General features: G+C 38.2%; 1 protein-coding gene across 1 annotated transcript in view; it reads right to left on the reverse strand.

Annotated features, from left to right (window-relative positions):
* RCAN2 (regulator of calcineurin 2) overlaps window positions 1-22122 on the reverse strand; it is an 84551-nt gene that overhangs the window by 42645 nt on the left and 19784 nt on the right. The window lies entirely within an intron of this gene.

Below are 22122 nucleotides of genomic sequence, written 5' to 3' on the forward strand. Positions count from 1 at the left end.
GTGCTTTGCATCCACATTGCACTGTGACTCATCCCCAGGAAGATCAGAGGCATGTCTGTGTGCGGATTGGAAGTCAATACCCCTTCAAAGAACAGAACATGAAAATTTCCTTGAAATTAGGACTTCACACTAGGCAAACTTTACACCATTCATCCTAAGGGTTAACCCTTCACAAATAGAACTGAGTTCAACAAAAGAAACAAGTAGAAGTGAAGATGCTTTACACCTGCTGACTCAGTGATCTGTTTATTCTTTGCAAGTTTTATTATTTTTTTAATGGTAGAAATAAAATATCTACATGTCTGAGACTTCTGAAGTGATCTTTATCCCAGACTGCACCATTATTTTTCCTCTACCATTTCATTTTTGTGATCCATAAATTACTATTAATTGTTGTAGGCCTAGAATTGGCATTTATGGATACATCAGATTAATAAGGAGAATGAAATATTTAACTACTGGTATGAACCTAGAAGTAGCTTATGGCTCAGTGTAAGAGACTGTTCTGCTTAGCTCCACTTACTCACAAACTCCTAATTATACTAACATTAGGTGTTAGGAAGAAATTCTTTACTGTGAGAGGGCAGAGACATTAGATGCTGAGACAAATGAGCCAGTATCACTTATCAGAACATCCTTTTTCAAGTTCTATTGAATAATTTTCCCACTTTTCAACTTGCATTTACAGCAACCTCCCCAGCAGTAATCACAAACTAAGATCCACAGCCAGGACAAAAACCTATCCCACCAGTAAATATTTTACAAATCCAGACCAATACAGACCAACAGAAATGGATAGGGCAGAAGAAGGCAGAAAATTAATTGTCACAATTATCAATTTCTTTTTGCACTGGTCACTTAATCACTGTCAATATTTCTCATAAACCACAGGAAACCACTTTTTAGAAAGAATTTGAAGTTAACATTTTTGTGAGTGTTTATCAGACCTTTTATTCATATATTTGAATATAATATGTATGTGCTAACAGAGAAAAAAAAATCCATAAAGGCCTGATTGAGGTTGTAAGCAGACAGCAATGGAAAAATCAAGGCATCAGAAAAGTGAGAAGCCAGTAAGTGCTACCAAAGAGCTGGAAGGAAACACTGAAAGCAAAGATGAGTCATGTGTCTGAGTCTTATGAAAGTTTTAACAGTGATGGATCAACAGGATGAAAACAAAACAAGCATTTGAGAAAGGAAAATATCAAGAACCAGATGATGATGGTCTCTAAGGTCCATAAAGGCATCCAAAGTGAGGGTGATGGCTGGCCTGAGTGTGGTTCCACAGCAGTGATGAAAAAAAGATCTTACATTATAGAGCTACACTGGATAGTTCTGGAATTACTTTTTTCCCTTCTTGTTCTTTAAAAACTGTCACCTATCAATTTCAATAGCCTTTATCTTCTTATGAAAACTGGCACCTGATGTGCAAACTGACCTGTTCCACTTCAAGATTATTCCTGCACTTCCACTGTTCATCTCCTTTCAAAAGAGAATCACTACAATTTTCCCACTCAATCTGAATAAGGAAACATTTACTTGGATCACAATTACTTTCATTTCTTGCTTTTTTTTGCCTATTCCAAAGTATAACCTAATTTTTCCCCTTAAAAATCACTCTAGCTCACTGGGGCATTTTAGTGAGCTCTTTACAAAGATAACCTAGTTGGTTTTACCTCTTGAAAACAAAGATTACCTAACAGAAGAACTCTACAAAGCTTTTGAGTACCCCAGCTAATATCTTTCAATATATGTCATATTCTATTTCTTAGTGCTCACTTCTCAACTGAAATCAAGACATATTCCTATGTGAATGGTTGTTTTTTTTCAGGGCTCTCCACAGTTCCTTGTAGTCTCACCTAATGTTAATGAAAAATTTATTACCTAACGCTTTAAAATTAGTTAATACTGACTTTTTTCTCCAGTTCAGGAGACTTCTTTTTCATCCAAATTTAAAGAAAAAAACATTTCAATTTCTTTCAAATGATTTCTTAACTCTGTCTCTAGATAGTCTTACTAATTTCAGTTCACCAAATTCCCAAGAAAAAATGAAGCCATGTTTCATGAATATTTTAAAGTATTATATTTAATAAATAGAAATTTATATAGACAGACCTGCACTTCAGCATTGTACTGATACTCATTCAGTATCACAAACTGGTACAAAAATGTAACTCTGCTTCCATCCCTCACCAACTTTATATGGGATTCAAGACCATGACCATAAATTCTGAGAACAGAAATTAGAGAACTTTGAACAGTTATTCAGAAGCTTCTTGATTTGTTTCAGTGTTTGTCCATAGCAAGAGTTGTGCATGGAATTCAAGGGGCACTACTCACTACTGTGAATATGTCAGGGAGCTGAATTTAGGAGTAGTTAAGGCTCATTTGCAAAATCAGGCTGAGCATGGAAATACCAAGTTTTCACGGTTACATGCATAGGCATCAGACAGGTCCTAGAACTCGGAGCAATATTCCAGGTTATGGTTCCTTCACAAGCACCACAGTAACCTCACAGCATCACTAGACTATGATGATTAACACCTGATGATCAGGTCTTATTATTTTAATCAGATTTTATATTTGCATTTCCTCAACCAGAAGGAAAATAAAAGCCATGCCATTCCAGCCAGGAATCTTCCTTTCTCCATCTGTACAGTTCCTGAGACAACACAGCCTTTACTCCTGTGTGCGGAGTTGTTTTCCTCCTGTAGTTCCAGCTGTGTCTCAGCTTAACACATATGAGCAGCACCACAGATTGAAGATTTTCAAGCTCAACTCTCAAGTCATTAAAACAACTACTGCAAAATCTTGACCCTCCTTTTGCAAGCAAACTACTACTGACTTAGCCTTAAGGCAACTTCACTGGCTCTGGACCTCACAGTAACATCAGCCACGTGGTAACAAACCAGCAGCTAAGTTCAGATTTTCACTTTTTTGCTCTATGGATGAAGCTTGTGCTTGTTATCACTGGTACTAGAGGGGTTATTTCTCTAGCAGCTCTGCTTGCAGGTGCAAACCTTACTAGGTCAGTGTATAAATCCCAAAAAAAATAAAAAGGAGGCCTCCATCAATGACCCTTTGAGGGCTGAATGGAACACTGGGAATGGATTCACATTATGGCTGATTGAAGTGCTTTTAATGATGTGCATCTCTATTGATCTTGTTCAGCCTACTATACAAGTAAACAGCATTTAAACCATGCTCTTACCTATCAGTAGGAATATACTTTTACAAATATAAACTCATTTTTAGCTGAATTATAAATGATATATACTTTCAAAACCACATAAAAATTTAGAAATGTAAGAGACAGTCCTGAAAAACATAATCCAGAAAGACAGTTCTTCCAATTTCTTTGTCTACAGCAGAAGATAAAAAAGGCCAACCACAAACATTCTTCAGGAGCAAAGTCAGCTCCTTTAAAGAGGTGTTTCACAAGGACATCAAGAAAATAGAACACTGAAGATTGGGCAAGGTTCAGCTCATCCACAGAAAGAAATTTTTTTTTTCTCATGACAATGAACATTGGCTTGTGCTAAGGTCAATTACCCCCAAAACAATGGAAGCACCAGACAAATCCAGCCAGAGGAACACACTAGCAAACAGAATGGCCATCAAACTGCTTGGAAATGTATATTTTAAATAGAATATTTAACTACCATTGCAGCAAATAAGGAACACTGAACTATCCAACAGCTACAAACCCACTGATTTTCCCACGATGAGTCTGACCCCCAAACAAAAGTTTCTACAAATCCCAAAGTGGCATCAATTGTGGCAAAGAAAAGGACTCCAATTAACCCCTTCTCAAAATAAATAATCATTCCTATGAAGACTTTTAAAGACACAGAATCTTGACCAGACAATAAAAGTTAAATTAAATTTAGAATAATCTTAAATCAGTAAGTTCCTCATATATGCAGAGACTTTTGATTTTAGAAAATGCTTTGGCTGGCTTTGCTTTCAGGAAAGGTAGCTTTTCTGTATTTTAAATTATACTTTGCATTTCTGCAGGCAATAATTTTCTATTAGTCATGCTTCTAAGCCTCGGGATCTGAGGGCATCCAAGAAAATAAAACAAATCATCAGCATTATGAAGGATTTCTCCCTCTTTAATAAAGTTAATACCAAACAACTCAAAGGCCTGCACATGATGGGAGAATACTTCAGTGACTGCATAAACAACTGTGTCAGTCAGGCAGCATCACTCTGCTGTCTCATTCAGCTACACACAAGCTGCAACTGTGAGTCAGAGCTGCTCAATTATTTTAACGTGGCTGTACCATTCATAGTCCTTCGCTTCCAACTAAATTCAGGGAGGTGTGAGGGGGTGGAAATCTGTGCGTGTGTCTTCTGTCAACTCAGAATGGTTACAAATCCTTTTCTGTGCCAGATCCACAAAGGAAAACAACTGTTATGGTCCCAAATTGCAGACTTCTCTGTCTGGTAAAATAAACTGCTGCAGCTCAGGAGTCAAGACATCCTTGATTCGTCTGGTGAACCCATGACCACTTACAGAATACATAACACACACATGGATCCCTGGCAACAGAAGATCACAACCCTTCAGTGTAAACTGAATTTATTTGCAGCCTGGCTACACAGGATCATTGATAAATTGCATAGGTTTCAAATTAGGAGAACTAAACACAGATCCCCACATGCTGGTGTACACATTGCCAGTATAAGCAACAGATTTGGGAATTAATTTCATAGCTCCAGCATGGATAGCTAATGCAATGGGAGATGCCTAAGGGCATCCAAGACACACATACAGGCTTGACAGACATGATCCAGGACCTCTGGAACATCCCCCTCCTCTGAACCATCAGCCAGAGCCCCCAAGAGGTTCTTTAAGATATTTAAATTAGCACTTATTATTTGGGCAACTGTTCAAGGCACTCCATGGATTATTAGAGTGGGATTTTGCTGATCAATCACTTGCTGTGTAGCTTAGGATGGACTGAATTTCTCTCCAGCCTCTGACTGCTAATGAGATTTTCAGCAACTACAACAGAAACATAAGCATCTAGCACATATGTACAAGCTGATGCTGTAATTTAAGTGCTAATCTATAACTGAATCCTACACATTAAGTTATCACTGTTCCTCAGTTTCTCCAACATCAAGATAGGAATGGTGATACCTGCTCTGTCAATGCATCCAATATTAATGAGCACATGTAAAACAGATTTTTATGCTGTTTTTAATTTTATAAAAGTAATAATGACCGAAGACTATAAAACAGGTGAAGTCCTTACATATGTTTATTCTTGCAGTACTTGAAAACAGAACTAAAACCAGGTCCCATAAGGATTCTGTATGAGATTCACACACACAGAGGATGCCAGGCCAGTGCTCTGACAGCTGCAGGAAACTGAAATCCCAAGAACCTCCCTCAGTTCCCAGTGGGAAGATGGAGGTGCTCAGGGGATGTCACAGGAAAAAGACACTGAAGAAATGGATTCAATTCTTCACAACTAACTTTATGACCTTGGATGAAGAACATGCAGGAGCACACATTCAGAAATGGCTCAGAGCTTTGTGTTTTATTTAGATTTTAAGTGTAATCTTGCCAGGACAAGGACTCTCCATTATTATTTGTTATTTTAATGGATGATGCCAGTTGGAATTGGTCTATAATGCTCCTGCCTAAAACTGTGATTTGCAGTTATCCACAAGCTCTGTTAACAGCTTCAAAATGCATTTTAAAATAATTTCCATTTACCTTTACTTGTCTCAGACTAGCAAGGGTATTTAACATGTCTGTATGTTTTCCTTGTCATTTCAGATGCTTCATCGCAGCAAAATGCCCTTGAAAGAAGAGCCTGGAATACCAATGCTCACTGCTGTGAGAGAGACCAACCTTATCTCTCAACTGCAGCTCTGCACAGGACATGCAGGTGAGAGATTTAATGGCTGTGCTGAGAGAAAACAGCCTTTACTGCCAAGCCAGCAAAAGCAGCCCAGTTCAAAGGGAAAAAAAAAAAAGAAGAGAGAGAAAAAAGCCCACTGTCAAACAGCATGCAGTCAGACAGCCAATAATGAAGCAATGCATAATAAACTTCTTATGCAATTGCTATTTTATCCTGATATTATAGGGTGGGGTTTATTTTACTGTAACACTTTAAAACAAATAGTCTCTTCTGTTAATCCTCAGACTAAACCGCAGACAAAAACAGGGAGTTGATACTTATAATTTGCCATATACAAATAATACTTCTTGTCTTTGTTACAGGTGACTCTATTGTATATTTTGATAAATCCTCTGCTATTATTGTTTTATTTATGTTTAAAAGACAGATGGAGATTAGATACAATGACACCTAAAAGTCAGGTATAAAGATTCCAATGGCTCTAAAGTGAAATAAGAATACCGTTAAGGAAATTTTTTTCCCCCAAAAGTGTGAACATGATTATGATTTAAAAAAAAAAAAAAAAAAAAAAAAGAAAAGAAAGAAATCTGAGTAATTCTAAGATACTAGTGCACTTGTATTTACAAAATGGATTTATCCTAGTTTCTCCTTACAAGATTGATTTCATTGATTTCACAAACAGAAGAAAGAGACCATGATGGGCCATTTCAGAACCTGTATCTTATTTGAAGACAGATCAGATTTCGTTTCCCCCTTTTCCTCTCCCTAAAACCCAGTTATTTTCCTAACTAAAACTCAAGAAACAGTCTTCCATTGACCCAGCCCAAGAAAGGACCAGAACCAGTTCTGTTCCTATGTTTTGAGCTCTCAGTTTAATCACTATCTCCATATTTTTATGAAGCATGATACGGCTCTAAAGAGATATCAACAAAAATAAAACAATTTAAAAATTGAAGCAGAACTAGTGCCTATACAGGCATTTCATATATGAGGTATCAGTGTGGTTTCAGAAGGTATTTAAAACAGTTCCAAACCATTTAGTTATTCTATAATGTTGGTCCACTTTCTTATATAAAAGAGCTTGACAGTGCATTGTCAATATTAAATTGACAGTAATTAAATAGCAAATACATTAAAGTACAAATGAGTGACAGAAAATTGATCTTATTTCAAAGCAACTGATCTATATTTAAACAGTCAGCTGCCTTCTGAAACATGGAGCTTCAAACAATGAGCCCAGATGCATGATATTCCCCAAACCAAAGCATCTTTCAGTAGTAGAACATTTCTATACAAAAATTCAAACTCATTCTACTTTTGATAGGAAAGTAGAAAAGGATAAAAAGGTTTAGGAAGGCCAAAGGCACAAGGGGGAGAACCCAAATATTGGATCCAACTAAGCTACAGCAAGTTCAGTTGTTACTTTAGAATAGGGTTTATTTGTAGGTTGTTTGCTTGGGGTTTTTTTGTTTGTTTGTTCATTTTAATTTAAGTAATTCAGTTTTAATCAGAAGCCCATGTCAAAACTGGAGAAATTAGAAATAACTGTTTCTGTGAAGTTTCTTGTTTTCTTAGAAACAAGACGTTCTCATTCTCTACCGTTTTATTCGTCCATAGCTTCTTATACTCTAGTTGCTTATGAACTTGTTTAACTTTGGGAATATGCTGGTTAATTTTTCTGTAGATTGCACATTAAGTGGTTATGCATATTTGGGACTAGAACTGATCACTAAACCACACCTGCAGTTACTCCAGGTAACTAAGTCTATCAGGAATACTTTAAGTTTTGAGACCCAATAGCATGCAACAGTCCACATCTGTCCAGGTACTGTTGCCTCCACTCCCAGCCATGGTTTATCAATCAAAGATACTTTCTAGACCTAATGGACCTGCTCAATTTTTTTTTAACTGTATTAAAACATTACAATTGCAAAGGTCAAAAACTCAAATAATCACTGGATCTCAGAAACTCTAAAGTAAAACTTTTATGAGGTCATAATTTCAGTCCCACAGCAACTGTTTTTGACTTGTGCATGTCCAGATACACAAATGCAGACCTGATAATCACTTTGTCTAACAGCCCATCTATCACTTTGTCCAACATAGATTTAAACATCCAAATCAGGGAAGTCTTCAACAGAAATGGTAGTTAAAATTATCTGTTAGTACACGATGACTTTATCTCCTGCTCAGTTCTGCATTCCTATTCATGACCACTTGTGCCCTAGTAAATTCTACTCTAACTTTTGCTCACAACTTTATCACAGCTGCCTTCACCTCTTCACCAAGCAATGCATATTTAGTTAAGTTTTTATTCCTTCACAAGTAAGATCATCAAATTATCTGAGAATAATTATTGGTGATTTAACTTTAATTTGCTAATTATTTTTGCACTCTGTTAACACAATTTCACAGTAATATTCTATTCTGGTTAGATTAATCAATTCACAGAAGTTATGAATACAACTCCAATTAAAAGCTTATCACATGGCTATAGACCACTTAATTTTCTCTTTAGTCACTTAAATTAGAACAATACAAATAAGCTATGAATGGAGAGTGCTGGCACTGAAGCACTCAAAAATTTCAACCATTAAAGAGTTAATCCAATAGCCTCATTTTTTTATACAGTGCACAGTATCTCAGTTAAGGGAGAAAAAGTTCTGACTAAAAACCTCCAGTCCTCTCCACCTTATGCCCTTTGATGTGAGGTGTTCCATACTAATGTTGACCATAAAATATGAATTTGTTTCAACACCTTCTTTTTCTTTGCAGCAAGCAGAGCTTATTGTGGAAAGCTGATTGCTTCCTCATTGTTGAAAAGACAAAAAAGATTTAAGTATTAATTTGCAATTTATTATGAAATTTTAATGTAGTATCTATGCATTTTAGTAATAAACTGAGATTTTACAGTCAGAACTTCATATTCATCTTTCTACTTGAGCTGGACAAGCAAAATCCTGCTTTAGTTCACTTGAGATCCCTCTAACCATGTAACAATTTTCTTAGGCCACAGAGATAAATTTAGGCTCAGATATTACAACACATAGCAAGAGGCACCTTGGCTGTACCACCTGCTCTATCAAAGGATCACTTGGAACTGCTTTGTTTCATTCCATAGCCCTGGTTTCATCGAGTTGAACAAGAAGAAATTCTTGCTCCAAAATGAATGTAACCCAGGAACGTCACAATTCTTTAAATTAGCACTTAAAAGACTGCTAAAGAGAGTTCTGACAGTGGATGACATCCAGTGATAGCAGCCCCTTCTCAGGGCAAGGATAAGCCCTGCAGCTGATGCAGTAATTTAGACTAGGAGCAAATCTCAGCGTGTCTCAAGCATGTTTGTGTTTCTGGGACACATGGAGGCAACTGAAGACAGTCATGGACCAGGAAACATTCCTTGAAGGTAACTGAATTCAACTTGAAGAAAGAATAGTGTCTTATCTTTTGGTCATAGCAACTGAGTTACTATTTTCTGTTCTGTTGATGTCCTTGTAAATCTTAAAATGTGATGGTCATGTCTGGTTGCCATTTCCAAAGTATTTTACATACATCAAAAATGCAGCCAAATTTCTGAAGGGACATGGACCAGGCCATATACAGTGGTCAGATTTTAAAAGAACCAATTTCCCAATAAGACAATTCCTGTATCAAGTTGCAGATTGTCTCAGGGCAGTCTGCTATGTTACACTGTACTAAAAGAAGCCCACTGAAGCCTTCAAGGCATCACATTCACTGTAGTGATGGACATAATATATAAAATTTGCACATAAAAAGCCCCTTGCTAAGCACCATAAGATTCCCATCAGTCTGCCAAGGCTATGAGCCAAGGGAGAGCAGTGGTCACAGAGCAGGGGCACTGTGCAGCCACAGGGGCTTACACTGAGCCCACCCTGGCAGCAACACAAACCCACAGGGACTGAAATCACACTCACTGATAAGGACACATATTCTGGCATCCCTAAAGACACTCCCAACTCGCTGTCTTGTTTCTGTAAAGGAAAGGTAGCTGACAAGGAGACAGGTTTCTATATTAACATCCACTTACATGTAGAGTTAGTCACAAAGCTGTAAAATAAATGTTCAAAAGCTACTAAATATCACAGGATCATAGGAGGACCTTTAAAGGTCATCTTCTCCAACCCCCCTGCAATGAGCAATCTGTCGAATCTGACCTTGGCTATTTCCAGGGATGGGGCATTTTGAAAGTACAGATTACAAAAGCTTTTCTGGAAGACAGAGTAGTTACCAACACAAAATCATGCCATTAAGAATCTTCAAGGCACTGCTAGGATTTTTTAAACATCAATTTAAGTCTAGAAAAAAAGTATTTAAATTTTAATGGCCCACATCTTTGACTTTTCCTCTAATGCCTTTGAGCCATTCCCCAGTTAAAACTGCTGTATCTCAATTTGCTAATTAAATCCTTCCATTTATCAGGATAAACACAAAATAATTATATTTGCTGCTATACAAATTTCTAAAGTAAAACATTTATGCAAGCTTAATGCTGTAAACCAACAGCAGTTCCTCTGCCCCTAAAATGTAGGCAGCATTACAAGGTTAAGAACTATTTCAGCAGTACTTCTAGAGGAAAGATGATGAAAATAACATTTTTTCAAAGCAAAGTTTTAAAAGGCAGAGAAAAAAAACCCCAGAGGTATTTTTTCTATTGTTTAAAAGTCATTATTCACAAACAGTGATTGTATAATCCACAGAACAGCTGCATGCTGCAACCAATGGAATATTTTTTTTAATATCCAATAATTTTCTGTCTATAATTCTTTACATGCAATAATGATGGAGAATTCAGTTGTACGGAATTTGCTTTGTCTGGAATTGAAGTATTACTTCCTTTGGTGAATGGGAAGCCAGAGTCACTGGTATTTACAACAAGAATTTGTTAAGTAACAGAACGCTGCAGAACTTACGTAAATAAAAGTGGCCTGAAATCCATGCAGTTTTAAATTCAAAGGAAAAGAACAAACAGATCCCAGACAGAGATTTCAGTCTTCAAAATGGCAGATAACAGAGAAGCAAAGCCAAGCTTCTTTCTTTCTACTATCTCAGACCTCCATTTATCAATGTACAGAATCTGCTGCAATCTGGAAAACCACTCAAATGGCTGAACTAGGAAAATAGACTCCTGTGTTCTCTCTACATCCTGTTTTTGCAGAATAAAGTTTTTTAACCATTTAACCTTGTCTCTTAAATTAATTCTGAGATCTCACTATTTGAGTGGTTTTTTTACTTTAGCGCATTGTTTACAAATTCTATTAAAAAACATCTGAAATTTTCACCCCAAATCAAAAGAAGGGGGTTAGGACAACCTTAAATTTCATCAACCTGGGGTTGTATCACCAACTCATAAAACCCTATTACTGGACAAACATAAATACAGCTTTCTTAAATACAGGCAGAAATGTGGTAAGAAAGCACAAGCCTGCACAAATTCAACACACATTTGGAAGGTGTTTTGAAAGAGATCATTGCGATCCATACACCTGAATGCCAAAATAAAGCAGCAGAAATTTAAAGTTGGACTCTTTTTGAAGAGAATTTTTAACAGATTTTTGTCTAGTATGGTTTATTTCAGATATCACTAGGGTATCACATATAATAAATAATTTCAAACAGAAAATTGCTAATGCAGACAAGGAAGGATTGGTGCAGAACAAAGTGCAGAAGAGAACACTCCCTTCAGTGCCAGCAGCAGAAGTACTGATCCATGGGAAGGTTGTGAATATCTCCTACTGAGTTGTATTATTAGCAGCAATTTTATCTGTCACATTCATGACAACCCACGCGTGACCCACGACAACTCACGAACAGGTCAGCACCCACAAATCCACTGATGGCTCAAAGTCTTCAAAGCATGAGAGACCAAAATTGGAACCAAAAGCTGACCAGGACCAACAACCCAGGTAAGGTAACGTAATTAACATGAAAAAGCCACATGGTTTCAGCAGCAGAATACTTCCTGGTAAAGAAAGACAAGTGCTGATGTCACTTCACAACACCTCAGCACAATGTATAGAGAGAGAGAGAGAAAAGATGACTGTGGCATGGGAAGTGAATAACTCCTGTGATTGAACAACAAGTTCCAAGATGTCTGTGAGAATGTTAACAGGACAGGATGATTGGCACTGCTGTGGGAAAGAAAAAGACAGGAGTGATTTGAAGGATTTTTAAGTGTGGGAGGGAATAAATGCAGAGCAAAGAAGGCGATAAATTTGAAATGGAAATGTAAAACAGCAGCACGAATACGTAAGAGTGATTGCGTTGGAGAGGAGGAAAAAGAATCCTGAGCACATTCCTATCTCACAGCATTTTACATCTTCCAATACATCAGAACCACAGGCACAATGATTCACAGGGAAGGTGCTTAACAGTGATGCTGAATAATGAAATAGCCTGGGAGAAAGTGTGGGAGTTATCACACTCAAGTGCATGGTCAGCTCAGCTCAGAGGCTGAGCTGGTCAAACACATTCCTGCAGCCACAGAACAGTTCTTGAAGTTTGCTGAGCAGATAAACTTCGGCTGCTTGTCTGGGTCTGCCACCTGGAACCAGGGCAGAGGTGTTTGGGACACACTAAGCATAAAAGAACAAAAAAGGCATCAAAAAAGGAACAAGCATTTGGATGAAGTCATTCAAGTCTTTACATTGCCAGCAAAGCACACGTAAAGGAACACTAAACCAGTCCAACTGGATGCAAGCAGCCAGGTAAGAATTGGGAAGCTGAATCAACTCCAGCTTTCGTGCTGATGACTCAAGTCAGGAGAAAAAATGCAATGATCCAAGACAACTTAAAGAAGATTCCTACCAAAAGAGCCAATGAAGCACAAACAACAGTGGGTTATGACTATCAGTAAACTGGGAGTGCAGTCTCAAATCCAGACCTAAAAGGAATAACCTAAACTAAGAGCACACTAGAAGCTATTTTACTTCCACAGAGTTTGATTTTAATTTGGGTAAAAACGTCAACAAGTGTCAGTCAAGAAAGTGCCCAATTTTGTGTAATAAAGTCTGTGATAAAATTATTCTAAGGAGTGCTAAATCAGTATGAGCAATTGACCTTTTTAATTTAAGTGGTCTGCAATGAGAGAACAGACAGGAACCAGCACATCAACACTCCTGAATGTACCAATAAAATTCTGCTTCACACAGAGCTTTTATAGGAATGTACTGCATGAAGTTGTGACTTTTTTATAAGGGAAGGAAGATGAAGGGCAAGTCTGGAGATCATTTAGTCCAACGCAACCTGCTCTGTGCAGGGTCAAACCAGAGCAAGTTGCTCAGGGTCATGTCCAGTCAGGATTCGAATATTTCCGAAGACTGAGTTCACAGTCTGTCTAAGCAATCTGTGCTAACACTTGACCACCCCACCATAAAAAGAAGGCTTTATTGTAATTGTTCTTAATGTTTAAATTAATTTTCTATTTTTTCAGTTTGTGATCAGTGTATTTCTTTTCACTGAACACCACTGAAAAAGAGTCTGGATTCAGCTTTTTCACTCATCTTCAGGAGATGCTTACGCACAGCACTGCCCCTAGCAGCAACCCTAGGGGTGCACCACCAATGTCTGACCTCCAGCTGGACTTTGTCCTGCTGATCTCATCCCTTTGATCTCAGCAGCTGAGCCACTGTTCAATCCTCCTGTTGTGGTTTAACATAGCTTAGTTTTCAGTTAAGGAAAAAGTTCACAAGCTACAGAAGTGATTTTCTGTAAGGACCTTGGAAGCTTCTTTTGGACCTGACAGAACCAATCAGCTGGCTAGTTTTGAATCCTGACACCCTGTTAAACCACGTAAGAGAGCTGAATGAGCCTCTGTGAAATCACATTTAAAAACAAATGAACCCCAGGAAAAACTCTCTTGCTTCCTGCCTTTCTCTCAAGTAAGGGAAATGGAAAGGGTGAAGACACATAGAGAAACAACATGGACACACCAAAGTCAGTGAAGAAGGAGTCAAATCTCAGATGGGAGAAGAATGAGGAGATGCCTTGGGCTGAGAGTCTCTTGTAAGGCTATGGTGAAGATAGAATTGATACATCAGATTTATTTTTTTTTCCCTGTAACTCACAGAATGTATTGGGGGATGTAGTGTTCTAGCCACAGCCATGAGCAGAGGCACCAGTGTTAAAGCAAGCAGATGTTGAAGTAGCTGTGATCCAATAAGAAGCTGGAACTGAGACAGATGAGAAACCTTGCCCCAGGGATAGAAAAAGGAAACCTCTGTTCCCAGAGATAAACAAAGAGAACCTTTTGTTTCTATACTAGAACATTTCATCCTTAAAATTGCACCCCGATAAGCTGAGATGACCCATGGTGGTAGCTGTGGGAAGACTACCAAACTGTGGGAGAGACTTCATGATTGCAGATATCCAGGTGGCTGCTATCTGTGAAAATTCAAACCACTTGTGGAAAAGTCTCCATGGCATGGCAAGAGAGACTCCTCTCCTTAAAGGAACTTAAGAAAGATTATTTTAGAAGTGGTAAACTGACTGCAAATACCAAATTTTGTCTCTTTACGTTATCAGAGAGAAAAGAAAGAAGAGTTGGGGGGAGGAGAAGTGTTTAGAAGGTTTATTCTGATTTCTTATTATTTTCCTTTTAGTTCTGTTAATAAAGTTTTATTTATACCCTTTAAAGTTTTGAGCCTGCTTTGCTCTCCTCCTAATCCTTATCTCACAGCAGAAAATGAGTAAGTAATTCTAGTGGGTGCACTGGCATTTGGCCACCACTAGACCCACTACACCTCCTCACTGTGTACTCATCTAGTACCTACTTCAGTAGTTTGTGCATGGGGATGGTACAGGGGGCAGTGCCAAGAGACCTAAAGTCAAAATAAAGCGTATCTACTGCTCTGCCCTCATCCATTGAGGTCATCACCATAGACCATCATCAGGTTCATCAGGCATGACTTTCCACATATTTAACATTTCACACTATAATTTAAGAAATTAACCAAACCCTACATTTAACATTTTTTCCATTATTTGCCCTTCTGCTCCCTCTGCTCTTTATTGTCTCTCTACACATCTGAAATTCATCTAAGCACACCCTAGCACAACACATTTGCAGATGGCTGTTCGGTAGCTTCACAAAACAGACATGTAAAGATCAGAATACAATCCATGGTAATGTGGTAGTCACTCGTTATCAAAAATGCATTTTTATTTTAAAATGTTTGAGAGAGTTTACATGACTTAAGCTCATGCTATATATGGCCCCAGGAATAAGTTTTAAGTCACCATAAGCAGGTAAGAAAAATCTCAACTACCATATATTTCACACACACAACAGTATTTTATAGGTGCAACTATATTTGAATTTAGTTCAGACCAGGACTGTGCTTTTGAAGCAAACCTCCTGACAACCCTCACCTATCTCACTTTGTTCCACACCACTGCTCAGGCTGACTGTGCAAATTGGATTTCTTGAAACAAAACTGAAGTGGAAGAGACATTCTAGGCATGCTCAGTCCAGAGAACATGAACTAGGTTAAAAAGTAGTCTGAAATACCACATCCACACATAAATACAACAGACCCACTCTGGCAGCATCTCAGCCCAGAGACAGTTTACTTTAGCAGAGGTTGTCAGAAAGTAAGAACTTCAGCACAGGATATTTAGCCACTATGTGGAAAAAAAAAATGTAATCAATACAAGAAAGATAAGGTTGGTGTCAGAATGCTGATCCAATTCTCCATTTCTTCCCAGTCATGCAGGAAGGAACACTAAGTATGAGAACTTCTGATTTGTAGTAACAACAATGCACAGAAGGGCCAGGAATATGTTCAAATAAAAGTAGGATTTTAAGAGGCCTGCAACCACCTACACTCCATCTATGGCAGGCTACACACAAGAAAACTCTACATTTGCCAATCAGACATGAAAAAGGATGACACCAGACTTAATTTTCTTTAGTAGGTGTCAGTCCTCACATGGAAGGATTAAATGCTTTACAAAACCTTAAGAGAAACACAGCACAAAGAAATGACTGACTTTGCTGAATGAACCTTAAAAGTCAAAGAACAAAAAACTAGACATGTACCTAAACCCACATTAATTTCCAGGATACTGCAATGAACTGCTATGTAGACATATGTCTTATAGGCCAGGAGAATAATCTACCTTGGAAGAGACCTCTGGAGGTCATCTGGTGCAACCTCCTGCTCAAGGCACAGAGAGCAATCAAATCAGATTGTTCAGTCAACTTCCAAGAAAATCTTCCAAGGATGGAGGTTCCTCAGCCTCCTTAAGCAGCTTGATTCAGGGCTTACCTTCTGTTGTGAAAATTGTTTTTTCCTTCTAAGTTTTGAGGTGGGAAATTCTGACTGGGTTTATTTGCTGCCTTCTCTCCTTTCATGGTGCACGTGCAAGAAAAGTCTGTCTCTTCTCCACACTCACTTGATGGCAGAGAACAATCAGGTCCCTCCAGTCTTATTCTTCTCCTTTAGGCTGAAGAAACCCAGCCCCACACACAGACTGTCCTCATCATATGCTCCCCTTCAGAGCCCCTCTCCAGCTTGTCTACACCTTTTATGTGTGTACAGAAGCCCAAAACAGGACATGCTATCCCAGATGTTGCTTCATCAGTGAGTAAAATAAATCACCTCCTTCAGCTGCTGGCTCTGCTCCTGCTGACGTAGCACACGATGCAGTTACCTGTGACTGAAGACTGGAATCTTAACATGTTAAAATACAGAAGCCTCATGGTGAGAAAATAGAAATGAAGCACAGCTGGAAGCAGATTTACCCCTGTCTGCTGCATCCTCAGAGATAGAAGGCTGCTCTGCAGGGGGCTTTCCATCCAGCAATGAAGTGGCTTCCTGCACTGCAGGAAATTCAGCGTGTTCTCTGATTCCCTGGGAAGTCCCTTTCCAGTGTCTCTGCAGCTTGTGCTTCTGTCTTACCAAAACTGTTGCACTGCAGGTCTCTTTCTCTTCACCTTTCTCCTCCCCTGCTATTTCCTGCTCTGGAAGCCAGCTTCTCCCAGGGCTCAGCTGCTTCCAAGGAACAAACAACATCTCTTTGGCTGTTCAGCAGCTCAGGTTTCAGGTCCAGTAGCTCACAGAAGGCAAACTGAGCTCTGTAAATCACTCTCAGACATTAAAATAAAAAAGCCAGCCAAAAAAAAACCAAACCAAAACAAAAAACCAAACAAACTAAAAACACCAAACAAAAAAAACCCCAACCAAAAAAAACCCCAAAAAACACAGATACAAGAAATAATACAGTAATACTAACCATCCAAATATTATGCAAATATCACCTGTTTCTTAAGCACTTTAAGCACTTTAAAAAGCTTTGACTAAGATCAACTTATCTAAATCCTGACCCAATGATCTCGTTTGTGATTTGAGGAAGTATGGGCTGCATGATCAGTCTGTTAAAATGAGTTGAGAACTTGCTGAACTGACAGGCTGGAACACTAATTATCGAGTGCTCAGCATCCATTTGACAAAAAAAACAACAGATGAATATCACAAAGGTCAGTATCAGAGCAAAGACTGCTCAGTATCTTCCTCAGCATTTCGAGCAACAAGGCAAATTGCAAATGTGCTGGGGAAAAAAAATCACTTGAAAGGTAACACAGATGTCATCTGTACAGAGAGGCTGTGGAGTTGCAGGGAGGTTTTTAAGAGCTGACGAAAAAAAGTCAGAGTTGACCTCAACTAGTGTTGGCAACAGTCCTAAACTTGGAGATAGAGGCTGGGCCAGATGGCCTCCAGAGACCCCTTCATGTCTCTGTGATCCCATGAAGACACAATGCAGGAACTTAATTGCTCAGGGCAGCAATAGTAATTTGGGGAACAAACACTCCCAGTGAGGACAAAGCATACCTTAGCCTGACACATAGATGCACCAAATAAAACACTTCCCATTCTACTCAGGGACATGTTACCACTCAGACTCAAAAAGGAATGTGTTGGTTTCAGACCTTCTCATTATAGGTTTTTAATTATAATGTGCATGAGGAAAAGCAGGGAGGTCTGCTTACTTGTAGACTCAAACAACCTGAAGTAGAGAGAGAAGTTAAATTCTAAGTCAAATAATACAATATACTTTGTATTGCCAAGAGCTTAGAAGAGTCGCTCTTTTGTCTGACAAATCTCTGTTGACTCCTCCTTGACTGCCACTTAAATATCACTATAAGCACATTTTAAATACCTCACTACATTTACTCAAACTTTCAATTACAATATAGCACATCACAATGACTTTTGAGCGTATAAAGCCTCCTTCACCTAGCTGGCCTACAGGATCTTCCATCATTGCCAAGAGAAATAAGATGTATACAGGGTTGAATTCCAGTTTAAGATAACTGTTTTGCAAATAAAACAGTAACTCTTACAGTAATGAGTTGTCCCTCTACCTAAAAAATTTCTTGTGCCCAGTCCGAGTTACTTAAACTGTTCCAGTAACACATTTGTTTGAAATCTGGCAAGCAGACTTCCTACTGCTGTTCTTAAAATTACCCAACTGTTCTACTAGTCCAAGAAAATCCCAGTGAACTTCCATATCAGAATTATTTTCCTGAAGGCTGTACACATACTATGTGCATATGCACATGCAACACAGAAAAACAAACGGCAAAAAAAAAAATTCAGCTGGTAGGAAGGTTTATTATCTGCTCTTACATATCCAAAATACAGAAAAAAGTAATCATCACACTCAGTTAATGCAAACATATTATGCTAATTTTTTTCTACACATAGCAAAAACATTTTTAGCTATTACCTTAGAGCAGGAAGTTAATAATTAAATGTTCTGGCTTAGGATTAATTGAAAAGTCCAAGTTGCATAAACGACATGATAACTTCAAGATTACTTAAGGTATTAGAGGGACATGAGTCATATCTACCTAAGAAGGCTGTTCCTGGCATCTCTAGTGTTACATTATTCATTCTGGTTGTGTTTATTTCCTCTAGCGTCTAAGATATTATATTTGGTGCTGTACTAACAAGCATTACAGTCCTAATACACTTAAGATAATCAATAACCACATCAAAGAGATCAATCCTATTCGCAAGACTTGAAAATTATACTTTTTTTCCCTTATATTTTACGTATTTTAAACTACTGATGTATTCAAATATTTCAGGAAGCGTTCTCTTTAATCCATTCATTAACTACCGTTTCACCCTAGACAGTGACTGTACTCATTAGGCACCAATTAGCTCTGCTAAGTATTTCTGTGCATATCTGGAGGACATTCCACGCCCCCACAAAGATAAGAATGCCAAAGACTTATCCCCACCCCTTAGCAGTCAAGTGGAAAAGGCACAAGCAATATATTCTTAAATTAGAAGATTCAAAGTTAAAAGTAGAGCTTTTTATCAAGTTATTTTTACCAAAAACAGTCTCCTTAGCAAGGCTGTGCTATGAAAAGCACAAGTACTCAATCTTCTCATTTTGTTCAAAAAACACTGTAAATGTATTTAAATAATTTACTACTACATATTTCAGATGATCCCATTCATCTAAACCAGGATGAAACTATCCATTTTATGCATTACCTTGCTTTCAAATAATCCCATACACTTCATAGGGTTTTGCCAAATAAGACAATAAATATGCATAAACATGGATCAGATTTTAATCTTCTTAATGCAACAGTACCTCTCCTCCTTTACTTTACAAAAAAAAAAAGCCAGGCTTAAGTGCCTTAAATCATTCCTGAGATACATTTGCTCTGGACAAGAGGCTGTATTCAGGTGGTCTGTTCCTCTGGATAAGAAGCAAAAGGATGAGTGAAAATGGCCTCAAGTTGCTCCAGAAAAGGTTTGGATTGGATATTACAAAACATTTATCCACTGGAAGGGTTGCCAGGCATTGGAACAGGCTGCCCAGGGAATTGGTGGAATTGCCCTCTCTGGAAGCGCTCAAAAGGAAGGTGCATGTGGCATTTGGGGACATGGATTAGGGGCAGTGCTGGGCTAGCAGTTGGACTCCATGATCCCAGAGATCCTTCCCAACCTTAAAGACTGTGATTGCATTTATCCCAAAAACACCCAGATACAGTAGGTGGAATGGTAATGGTGTCCTTGTCAGGAGAGAAAGATAACCTGTACGCAATTTGGGTCCCAAGTCCTAAACAGGCCAATAATCATTTGGCTATGCTACCTCTCCACAGCATGGAGAGCAAAGCTGCTCCATGACTGAGGATTAGCTGGAATCTCACATTATAGTTATGAAGCCTTTGCCAGAACAAGATTTGATTTACAGCAGCTCATGACAATGGCATTACATATGTCACTTTTATTAGGATTGAATTCCTTCTCAGTAGATACTCACCAACATTCAGTTGAGTGACTCAAAGCAATAAATCTAGTTTAGGTTTTAAAGTAAACTATGACAAGCAAGACAAAAGAGAAGTTTCCTTTAAAACCAATTTAATCAGTGGGCTCTAAACTACTCTAGGATCTAGCTAAACTATTCTCCTCCAGTTAGCCCCTTCTCTCAGCTTTGTTCCTAAATCAGGTGTGATTACCTATTTACACCACTTTACGTGGTGGTAATGGTCACAAAGGACAATAGAACCTATTTTACCAGGTTTCCAAGCAAGCATAACACAGAAATTATTTCAATCTGACTTCCTAGCTATATACCATCAATGGATACCATCAATGGAATAAATGCATGGAATGAGGAAAGACTTCAAAAATGTTGAAAGTAAAATGCTAGAAACTGAGTTCAGGTTCTGAGCCACAATACAATGAGGCAATTAAGATCTAGGTCCACCATAAGAGAAAACACTGCAAAAGAAATCTGATAGTAATAATAATTCCTCTGTAAAGCTATTTTGCAGGGCTGAAATGAAACTGAAACACATTTAGGCTGAACATTGTTGCTTTAACTCCACAAAACTAGCAAGGATTTAGAAGTACATTTTGTATTTAATATTCCAGTGGTGGGGTATTTAAAACTACATTCTTTAGTATATATTATCTTTCCCTCTTCCAACAGCAAGTGGTGTGTGGTGCAGGGACGAGTCAGCAGATGGCACCCACGAACCAGACACACACACCCTGATGGCCCTTAGCTGACACACATAGGCTGGGTTATTCACAAAAACCTGGGATTTCTTTCTGTACCAGCCAGGATTTTTCCCCTACACCGTGTAAATGGTCTAAGTGTGCATAAATCAACTTTACTTTCACTACCAAGGTGACTTCGTGCATGATATTGAGCTGCAAGGAGATATCAGAAAGAAGCAGAACGGTGCTTTTCACTTTCATAATTTTAATCTCAAACTCCACAGTATCAGTGTTTTTACCCCAGTTTACATCAGTTTCTGTACAAGAAAGCCAGTTGCAAATTCTCCCTTTCACCTTGCCAAACACACACCTAAGATACAACCTCAAAAAGTAAAAACCAAAATCAGCATACAAGTGGCAACTTAGGTCAAAAGCCAGAAGGCATTAAAAAGAACCTAAAATTCTCTTTAAAATCAGTATCACAATACTAACACAACTCATGTTTTTTAGGTCTGGGGTTAACAGCAGTCCTTATAGTACAAGAATGTGGATAATAAAGGATAGCTGAAGGTCCTCAGTAACAAAATAAGGTAGGGAGGGCATTAACTGCTAATATGGAAGAAAAAGCAAGACAGGTACTAAATATTTCAAGGAGAATGGACTACCCAGAAACTCTATACTGCTTATTTGCAGCACATAAACCACCTAAAATTTTAAAAACGTCACTGTGTTCATATGATTTTCATCTTATAAAGAATGTTCTGAAAATCCAGTGCCTGTTATTGTTCACATTCAAACTCCATTACCCCTTCTGCCCCTCAGTTATACCACTAGAAAGTAGTTGGTTTTTACACAAAATTAATTGTCATATCAAATGCAGATTTGTGCAACATTTTTTTTTTCTTCTTCCTTCTGTTAAGTTTAGAGAAAGAACAGGCTGGAAAAATACAGGGTTGTGCTGGGAATGGAAGATATGGAAAAATCTCATCTTTGCTCAAGCTACTGATAAGGTGTACATCCATCTCTTTCTGTTTCAAGACTGACAAGTATCAGATAAGGATTTAATTCTTAGGCCTGAAGTAAACACATGGAATACAGACACATAGCTTGGACCAGCTATTTTAAGCAGTTGCTTGTGTTGTCGCCACACAGCATCAATCACATCATACATTTTAGATCAACTGAAAGACTGGGATGCAGCAGAGTTCTGAATACATAATCAGAACTGTGCTTCACTACATGACAGCTCCACCAAA

The sequence above is a fragment of the Taeniopygia guttata genome, chromosome 3 (assembly GCF_048771995.1).
Source record: "Taeniopygia guttata chromosome 3, bTaeGut7.mat, whole genome shotgun sequence".
NCBI classification, from domain to species: Eukaryota; Metazoa; Chordata; class Aves; order Passeriformes; family Estrildidae; genus Taeniopygia; species Taeniopygia guttata.